Here is a 10,939-nt window from a genome sequence, read left to right on the forward strand (position 1 = left end):
CTAAGTGTTATTATAAAAGGGTCAAAAAATTAAGAAAATTTTAAAGTTTCTAAAGTAAAAATGTAACAATAAGCTATGGTTAATTTAATAATGAAGAAAAATTTTACCTAAGAATGCATTTCTCAGAATGTTTCCCCATTGTTAAATGTTGTTTCAGCAAATATAGAGCATAGGCTCTGTGGGGAGAAGCAGCAATAGATGAGTTTAGTATGGTTATGTGACAGTATGATTGACTATGCCAACCTACATTTCCAAATTTCTATGTCCCAGCTTATACATTTTGTGGCTTCCTTGAAATAAATGGGGCCTGCACATTTCTGACCATTGATGCATAGAAAGTAGACCTATGCCTTGTCTTTTTTTTTTTTTTTAACTTTTTTCTTTTTGCCACTGTCTTGACTACAGATGTCAGGACTAGAAGTGTAACAGGTATCTGGTAACCATGAGACAAGAAGAATGAAGATAAAAGCCAATAAATTGATGATGGCTGTATCAGTCATGATAAGCTAAGTTAAACTGGGATAACAAATGACTGAAAAATCTCAGTTGATTATAATAATAACACAGCTTTATATGATGTTCACAGTTCATACCCACTGTGCATTGGCTACAGCTTCTCACCATCATTTTCTCATCTAGTTTGATGAATCAGGCTTTATATGGAAGCCCCATTTTTCTGCCATGAGATCATCATGGTAGAAGTAAAAGAGAAATCATGGTGAGCCAGGTACTGGCTGTTAAGGGTTTTGCCTGGGAGTTACTTCCACTCAGATTTCATTGGGCAGGCCATATGACCAAGCTCAACAGAACCAAGATAGAGATATATAATTCTTCCCAAAGGAGAGCCTAGGAGTGTTTTTGAATAATAATATAAGCTATCTTTGTCCTAGCTTCCACTGAAAAATATTCAGTTAAATCTTTCAGCACACAAAATATACTTCCTTCCTAAGAAAATCCAACTCAAAAGTCCCATTTAATTATAGCCTCAGGCCTGATGTTCACAATTTCATGATATCTTCTCAGTCTGAATATGGCTTTTCTTGCTCCTGAAACTCATGAACTAGCAAGACAAAGTGTCTGTTCCCCTACATGCCCAGGCACAGCCAGTGTATCATGCTAGAACACAGAAAAGGTAACTGCAAACAGAGGAAACACACAGTAGTTTTAGTTCAAAGAAATCTGAAATCATATATGTATTTCAGGGTCTTCCCATTTGGGGGTAGAGAATAGGTCCTGATTGATCTGTAGTTCTACATACCATGATTAGTTCTCAGAATGTCATTGTTCATGATGGCTCTTCGCTCTATCCACTGGACAGTCCTTCCTTTTTCAATATCCTTTTGAGCCATATTTAAATAGTCCTTGAAGAAAAAGCAGACTTTTCATCCCACTACTAACAATAAAAAATATGGGAGGACCCCCCAGTGACATTTTCACCTTTGAGCAGTCAGTCTTCTTAATCCAGGTTGGTAACTCTTTGAGATTTGATATTCTCACTATCTCTCTCTCCTTCTCTCTCTGGGGTGGGGCAGTCAAGCCTTTTAGCCTTCAGTAGAAAAGATATCACCTTTGTTGCATTATTTTGAGCCATTTTAACAGCTAAAGTTATTTATAGGACATTTTAGTCATTCAGAGATTTTTTTTTTAACACTAATAGATGGTTGCAACCTGAATTTGATACTTGCACAAGGCTAAGTTTAAAAAGGAATTTCTTACTTAAATAATTTCTCAGTTTTCTCTTTAATGGTTTGGAGTTGAGAAGTAGTACTATCTTTCAACTCAAGTCTAGAATTTTTAGTTTCTCTCAATTCTTTTCTTTTTTTTTTTTTAAATACATTTATTGTAATCCTTCATAATCTCAATTCTTTTCATTCCTGTTTTCAAACCAGCTAATTACTTTTTTTTTTTTTGTTGGGGATTCATTGAGGGTACAATAAGCCAGGTTACACTGATTGCAATTGTTAGGTAAAGTCCCTCTTGCAATCATGTCTTGCCCCCATAAAGTGTGACACACACCAAGGCCCCACCCCCTCCCTCCATCCCTCTTTCTACTTCCCCCCCCATAACCTTAATTGTCATTAATTGTCCTCATATCAAAATTGAGTACATAGGATTCATGCTTCTCCATTCTTGTGATGCTTTACTAAGAATAATGTCTTCCACGTCCATCCAGGTTAATACAAAGGATGTAAAGTCTCCATTTTTTTTAATGGCTGAATAGTATTCCATAGTATGCATATACCACAGCTTGTTAATCCATTCCTGGGTTGGTGGGCATTTAGGCTGTTTCCACATTTTGGCGATTGTAAATTGAGCTGCAATAAACAGTCTAGTACAACTGTCCTTATGATAAAAGGATTTCTTTCCTTCTGGGTAGATGCCCAGTAATGGGATTGCAGGATCAAATGGGAGGTCTAGCTTGAGTGCTTTGAGGTTTCTCCATACTTCCTTCCAGAAAGGTTATACTAGTTTGCAGTCTCACCAGCAGTGTAAAAGTGTTCCCTTCTCTCCACATCCACGCCAGCATCTGCAGTTTTGAGATTTTGTGATGTGGGCCATTCTCACTGGGGTTAGATGATATCTCAGGGTGCTTTTGATTTGTATTTCTCTAATATATAGAGATGACGAACATTTTTTCATGTGTTTGTTAGCCATTCGTCTGTCATCTTTAGAGAAAGTTCTATTCATGTCTCTTGCCCATTGATATATGGGATTGTTGGCTTTTTTCATGTGGATTAATTTGAGTTCTCTATAGATCCTAGTTATCAAGCTTTTGTCTGATTGAAAATATGCAAATATCCTTTCCCATTGTGTAGGTTGTCTCTTTGCTTTGGTTATTGTCTCCTTAGCTGTACAGAAGCTTTTCAGTTTAATGAAGTCCCATTTGTTTATTTTTGTTGTTGTTGCAATTGCCATGGCAGTCTTCTTCATGAAGTCTTTCCCCAGGCCAATATCTTCCAGTGTTTTTCCTATGCTTTCTTGGAGGATTTTTATTGTTTCATGCCTTAAATTTAAGTCCTTTATCCATCTTGAATCAATTTTTGTGAGTGGGGAAAGGTGTGGGTCCAGTTTCAGTCTTTTACATGTAGACATCCAGTTCTCCCAACACCATTTATTGAACAGGGAGTCTTTCCCTCAAGGTATGTTCTTGTTTGGTTTATCGAAGATTAGGTGGTTGTAAGATGTTAGTTTCATTTCTTGGTTTTCAATTCAAGTGTCTATGTCTCCGTTTTTGTGCCAGTACCATGCTGTCTTGAGCACCATGGCTTTGTAGTACAGACTTAAATCTGGTATGCTGATGCCCCCAGCTTTATTTTTGTTACAAAGAACTGCCTTAGCTATACGGGTTTTTTTCCGGAATCGTTTTCTTCAAATCTTGAAAGTACGATGTTGGTATTTTGATAGGAATGGCATTGAATAGGTAGATTGCTTTGGGAATTATAGACATTTTAACAATGTTGATTCTTCCCATCCATGAGCATGGTATGTTCTTCCATTTGTTAATATCCTCTGCTATTTCCTTTCTGAGGATTTCATAGTTTTCTTTATAGAGGTCCTTCACCTCCTTCGTTAGGTATATTCCTAGGTATTTCATTTTCTTTGAGACTATGGTGAAGGGAGTTGTGTCCTTAATTAGCTTCTCATCTTGACTGTTATTGGTGTATACAATGGCTCCTGACTTGTGGACATTGATTTTATATCCTGAAACATTACTGTATTTTTCGATGACTTCTAGGAGTCTTGTGGTTGAGTCTTTGGGGTTCTCTAAGTATAACATCATGTCGTCAGCAAAGAGGGAGAGTTTGACCTCCTCTGCTCCCATTTGGATTCCCTTGATTTCCTTGTCTTGCCTAATTGTATTGGCTAGAACTTCCAACACTACGTGGAATAGTAAAGGTGACAGAGGACAACCTTGTCTGGTTCCTGTTCTAAGAGGAAAAGCTTTCAGTTTTACTCCATTCAGTAAAATATTAGCTGTGGGTTTGTCATAGATAGCTTCAATCAGTTTTAGAAATGTGCCACCTATGCCTATACTCTTCAGTGTTCTAATTAGAAAAGGATGCTGGATTTTATCAAATGCTTTTTCTGCATCTATTGAGAGGATCATGTGATCTTTATTTTTGCCTCTGTTAATATGGTGGATAACGTTTATAGACTTGCGTATGTTAAACCAACCTTGCATCCCTGGGATGAAGCCTACTTGATCATGATGAATGACTTTATTGATGATAAGCTGTAATCTATTGGCTAGGATTTTGTTGAGAATTTTGGCATCTATATTCATGAGTGAGATTGGTCTGAAATTCTCCTTTTTGTTTGGGTCTTTTCCTGGTTTTGGTATCAGGGTGATGTTTGCTTCATAGAATGTGTTGGGGGAAGATTCCTTCTTCCTCAATTTTTTGGAATAATTTCTGCAGTACAGGAATAAGCTCTTCCTTGAAGGTTTGATAGAATTCTGGAGTGAAGCCATCTGGACCAGGGCATTTTTTGGTTGGAAGATTTTTTATTGTTTCTTTGATCTCAGTGCTTGAAATTGGTCTGTTCAGGAGCTCTATATCTTCCTGGCTGAGTCTAGGGAGAGGGTGTGATTCCAAATATTGATCCATTTCTTTCACATTGTCAAATTTCTGGGCATAGAGTTTCTGGTAGTATTCAGAGATGATCTCCTGTATCTCTGTGGGATCAGTTGTTATTTCCCCTTTATCATTTCTGATTGAGGTTACTAGAGATTTTACTTTTCTATTCCTTGTTAGTCTGGCCAATGGTTTATCTATTTTATTTATTTTTTCAAAAAACCAACTCCTTGTTTCATTAATTTTCTGAATGATTCTTTTGTTTTCAATTTCATTGATCTCTGATTTGATTTTGGATATTTCTTTTCTTCTACTGAGTTTAGGCTTAGATTGTTCTTCTTTTTCCAATTCCATAAGATCTCTTGTGAGATTGTTGATGTGCTCTCTTTCTGTTTTTTGAATGTAGGCATCTAAAGCAATGAATTTTCCTCTCAAAACTGCTTTTGCAGCATCCCACAGGTTTCGGTAGCTTGTATCTTCATTACTATTATGCTCAAGGAAGTTAATGATTTCCTGTTTTATTTCTTCCTGCACCATCTGTTATTCAACAGAAGATTGTTTAATTTCCATGCCTTTGGGTGGGGTCGAGCATTTTTATTAGAGTTGAGTTCCACCTTTAGTGCCCTATGGTCTAAGAAGATACAAGGTAAAATTTCAATTCTTTTGATTCTGTTGATATTTGTTTTGTGTCCCAGGATGTGATCAATTTTGGAGAATGTTCCATGGGGTGATGAGAAGAATGTATATTCTTTATCTTTGGGATGGAGTGTTCTATATGCGTCTATCAAGCACAGTTGTTCTAGGGTCTCATTTAAATCTCTTGTATCTTTGTTTAATTTCTGTTTAGAGGATCTGTCCAGCTCTGTAAGAGGAGTGTTAAGGTCCCCTGTTATTATGGTATTATCAGATATCATATTGCTCAGACTGAGTAAGGTCTGTTTCAAGAATCTGGGAGCATTTAAATTGGGTGGATAAATATTTAGAATTGAAATGTCTTCTTGTTGTATTTTTCCCTTGACCAATATAAAGTGACCATCTTTGCCTTTTTTGACTTTAGTTGCTTTAAATCCACATGTATCTGAAAATAAGATTGCAACTCCTTTTTTCTTCTGAATTCCATTTGCCTGAAAAATTGTCTTCCAACCCTTGACTCAGAGCTTTAATTTGTCTTTTGAAGCCAGGTGTGTTTCTTGCAGACAGCAAATGGATGGCTTGTGTTTTTTCATCCAGTCAGGCAATCTATGTCTCTTCAGTGGGGAATTCAAGCCATTAACATTTATTGAGATAATTGATAAGTGTGGTAGTATTCTATTCGTCTTATTTGGTGAGAGTCCATTGCTTAGTTTTATCTTTTGCATCAGTGTGGAGGTTAGGTTCTGTCCTTCAATTTCTGAGTTCTTACTTTGCTGCTGATCCATTGTGGCGGTCAGTGAACAGAACAGGTTGAAGTATTTCCTGCAGAGCTCGTCTTGTTGTGGCGAATTTCCTCAATGTTTGTATATCTGTAAATGATTTGATTTCTCCGTCAATTTCAAAGCTTAGCTTAGCAGGGTACCGAATTCTGGGCTGGAAATTGTTCTGTTTAAGTAGATTAAAGGTAGATGACCATTGTCTTCTTGCTTGGAAATTTTCATTAGAGAAGTCTGCAGTCACTCTGATGGATTTGCCCCTGTAGGTCAACTGGCGCTTACTCGTGGCAGTTTACAGAATCTTTTCTTTTGTCTTGACTTTGGACAGGTTCATCACAATGTGTCTTGGAGAAGCTCGGTTAGAGTTGAGGTGACCTGGGGTCCGATACCCTCTGAAAGCAGTGTGTCAGAGTCTTTGGTGATATTTGGGAAATTTTCTTTTATAATATTCTCTAGTATGGCTTCCATTTCTCTGGGGCATTCTTCTTCCCCTTCTGGAATTCCTATAACTCGTATGTTGGAACGCTTCATAAAGTCCCATAATTCTGACAGTGAACGTTCTGCTTTCTCTCTCTTCTTTTCTGCCTCTTTTACTATCTGAGTTATCTCAAGAACTTTGTCTTCTACCTCTGAAATTCTTTCTTCTGCATGGTCTAACCTGTTGCTGATACTTTCCATTGCATCTTTAAGTTCCCTAATTGACTGTTTCAGTTCCTTCAGCTCTGCTATATCCTTTTTATAGTCTTCATATCGTTCTTCTCTGATTTGATTCTGTTTTTGGATTTCCTTTTGGTTATTTTCCACTTTATTAGCAGTTTCCTTCATTGTTTCCATCATTTCTTTCATTGTTTTCAGCATGTGTATTCTAAATTCCCTTTCTGTCATTCCTAACATTTCTTTATAGGTGGAATCATCTGCAGTAGCTACCTCATGGTCCCTTGGTGGGGTTGTTCTGGACTGGTTCTTCATGTTGCCTGGATTTTTCTGCTGATTCTTCCTCATGAGTGATTTCTTTTATCTGTTTCCTTGCCCTAATTTTCCTTTCACTTCCTCTTGCACTTTAAGTTCTCGTGCCTGTGGACTAAGGGTTACAGCACCAGAAGGGTGAGAAGGTTGAAGAACAAAAAAGGGATGAAAGAAAGGAGGACCGAGTGATAAGATAAAAAAGAAAAGTAGAGAAAGGAGAGGGGGTGGGTAAAAGGAATATTGACAAAAAGAAGAGAGGCACAGAAAGAGGGAGACAGAGCAATATAGGTGTACAGTAGGGTACTTTGATACAACCTTAAAAAAAACCCGACCTTCTGGGGTTGCCCACTTGGGTGGTTCCCTTGAGGTCAGCAGCTCTTTGCTAACCTGATCAGACACAGTACCCCACCTCCACCAAGTAAAGAGGAAAGACAAAAATGCTATAAATCAAACCAAAACAGGCAAACAGAAATCTTTACGGGATAAAATTGGGGGAAAACCAAATAATAGCGGTAGAAACACTAGCAAAAATGAAGTTCTAATTATTGAAATAGGCAGCAATGGGAAATTATAATTAAACTAGAAAAATTGAGAAAGAAAAAGGATCTGTATGGAAAAGGTTGAACTTAAAAAACAAAACAACATCAACAACATCAAAATAAACAAAAAAAAACAACCAAACAAAAAAAAAAAAAACACAACCAAAAACAAAGCAGTATGTATATCTTATTGAATATCGTCTGAGCAACACGTGGTCTTCTGGGGTATGAGATGTTAATCACAGTTCTGATACGACTGGAGGCTGCTGATTTCTCAAACCCCAGCAGGTAGACACCCTAAATCTCTCTTCAGCCCACTTAAAAGGCACTTTGAACTTGTTCACTTGCTGAGCAGAAGCTTTCCCAGGAAAGTGCTTGTCGCTGGAATCACTGCTGAAGTGGCTATCCACTTACCCAGTATGCCAAAACTGGTCTCCCTCTGCCCCCGAGGGTTAGGGCTGCAAGGCGGCTCAGACCCCACCCTTAGGCTAGTTGGTCGCTGGGTTACCAGCTCCCACCCAATTCTAGCTCTGCGACCCTGAGGGCGGAGCTTGCTGGGGCAGATCGCTCACAATGTCTGCCTGTGACCCAGAGCCAAACACTGTTAGCTCCGTCTGGCTCAGCGGCTCAGACTGGGGCCCTAGACAAAGGCCAAAGTTCTCCGCACTCCCGCTCAGGCTCTCCCCAAGGCAGTGCAACTGAGTGCCAAGTCCAAAGACACCAAAATAGTTCACAGGTAAGGCCTTTCTGGTTTGCAGTCTCGCTGCTACTGAACTTACAGTTGCGGGCGGGTTTAGATGGATTGAACACACGCGACCACTTGCCAGTTTTCCACTGTTTTAGTCCTCCTCTTGGGGTCCAGAAGTCTCTCGCTGACTCCCTGTATCCTCGCGGGGGTGATGATGGGCAGATCCCACCAGCCAGAGATGCCTGGAGTGCTATCTCCCCAGACTCATGGTGCCCAGATGCAAGGAAGCTGTTACTCGGCTGCCATCTTGCTCCTTCTGTCTGCTAATTACTTTTTGAGTCTTTTTTGATAGTACTCTATGAAATGTAGTCAATAGTAAATCACAGTTTACATTGATTATGCCAGGAACTTCCCCCCAAATAATAAACTTAATTGGGAAGTTACCTATAAATTTAGGAAGTTTTCTAAATGTTTCACTTATTCAAATTAAGTACCAAATTCCAATCATGGTTTCTTTTCTGTCTTCACCCCATCCTTCAAGCCAATGCTAAAAAAGTTAGTGTTTCATTTTGTTTTGTTTTTAATGTATGGTAACACCTTATGCTATGCCTTGTACTATTTTCTGTATTAAGAAAGGTGAAGTTATGCTGTGGTGACAAATGAAAGCTTAATTAGTAGCATTCAACATAATTTTATTCCCTGCTTCATGCTATGTGTCTAGCACAGGCCCACAGCAGCTCTGTTTCGCATCATTTTCATATTGAGACCAGACTCATGGGCAGCCTCCATTTCAAATACTGCCAATCTCACAAAAGAGAAAAGAGAGAATATGTGGGAAAATTTATGGCTGGAAATTACACATGTTATTTCTGCTCAAGTTGCATTGATCAAATCAAGTCACATGATTCAGATGGACTTTAATGTGGCCAAGGAGTATGATCCTTCTTCTAAGAAAGACAACAAATATCTGTGAACAATAATATATTCTACCACAAGGGTGTAACAGGAAAATAGAAAAGCCCTGAGGCTCTTTGGCTTCATTGAACAATGTACCAGCTTTGGTATATGCCCATAAATTGGAGAAAATCAAATTATATTTGTTTAAACCATTACTTATAGTTCAAGGATTAAGCAGTGTCTAATCTCATACTAAAGTCACTTTTACTGAGTTTTATTTTCAATGACTTTTTTTTTTTTTTGCAGTTTTTGGCTGGGGCTGGGTTTGATCCCACCACCTCCGGCATATGGGGCTGGTGCCCTACTCCTTTGAGCTACAGGCGCCACCCAATGACTCTATTTTTTAGGTTTCATTTGCTGTTCCCCTTTTCCCCATTTCTGTCTGGTCTTTACAAATAGTTTATTAGTGTTTTATGTTACTATTTTATTAATTTAATTTCTTATTATGTTCAATTAGCTGAAATTCTGGGGAAGGATGTCCAATCTTTGTGTTCTCCAAACTCTTGCTCATATGAGCTTGTTTCAGATATATCATGTAATTTCAGATTATGAGCTATGTTTAATGAGCTTTACTTCAGGGAACCCTGCCAGGGGTTGAGGGATTGTTTCTCCAGTGAGAGTTTGTGTTTGCTAAGTAACACCAATCTGAGACCACTTGGTATATATTTCATAGCTTGGGTCTTCCTGGATTATATAAATTTGAATCTAAAACTAAAGTATGCACAAGCCAAGGAAGTCAAACTGTTCGTTGGAGAGGCCAGCCATTCCCTGTTTGACCATTGCATTAGTGATCAATATATTTCTTCACATCTTCAAATTCACCTTTTTGCTTACTCTGTCAAAATGGATACAAGCCCTTCAAATATTTCACCTTTGCCTGCTAGTACTGAAGCTTTATCAAAAGAGGGCCCTAGGGCGGCGCCTGTGGCTCAGTGGGTAGGGCGCCGGGCACATATACAGAGGGTGGCGTGTTCAAACCCAGCCCCAGCCAAACTGCAACAAAAAAATAGTTGGGCGTTGTGGCGGGCACCTGTAGTCCCAGCTACTCAGGAGGCTGAGGCAAGAGAATCGCCTAAGCCCAGGAGTTGGAGGTTGCTGTGAGCTGTGATACCACGGCACTCTCCCAAGGCCAATAAAGTGACACTTGTCTCAGGAAAAAAAAGGGCCCTAGAAAAACATAGTGTTGTTTTGCTTCCCGGGGTCAGGTGTGCTCCTTGGACAGCCTCCAGCAACCCATGAGGCTTCTGCAGAGTGCAAATCCAGCCTTTGCAGCAAAAATCTTCTCTAGTGCCTGGTTTCTGCAGGGCAGGACAGTGAGCAGCACCCAGTAGCCAGAAACTTGCCCACACTATGTTACTTCAGATGGTTTTTTAGAAGTGTGCCTCCAGCAACACTTTGCAATGATCAGCTTTCCTTCTCCCCACCATACACAAACACACAAATACCCCCCACAGAGAATGGATTTCCAGCAAGTTCAGGAAGTGCTGAACCACACAGATTGCTCTGCTGTCAAGTGAGCCTTCTGTGTGTCCCCTGCACCACCATCCCTCCCCACCCCCGGCAATAGCTGACTCTTGGGCCTGCGTGCTTTACTGTAGTCCTAGGGGTTGTAGCTCCTGCTTATCTCTGCTTGTCTTCTATTCTTTAGTGTTCTCTTTACTTCTTATTAGCCAACTCATATTAACCATTAGAGTTAATTATTTTAAACTTTTCCTCATCAAGTAACTGTGCGGTTTCTCTCTTTCTTAAAAGGATTGACAGATACAACCATGGAATTGTTTGGCATAGTACTGAATATTGAACCAT

This window comes from Nycticebus coucang, chromosome 9, assembly GCF_027406575.1.
Source record: "Nycticebus coucang isolate mNycCou1 chromosome 9, mNycCou1.pri, whole genome shotgun sequence".
Taxonomy (NCBI): domain Eukaryota; kingdom Metazoa; phylum Chordata; class Mammalia; order Primates; family Lorisidae; genus Nycticebus; species Nycticebus coucang.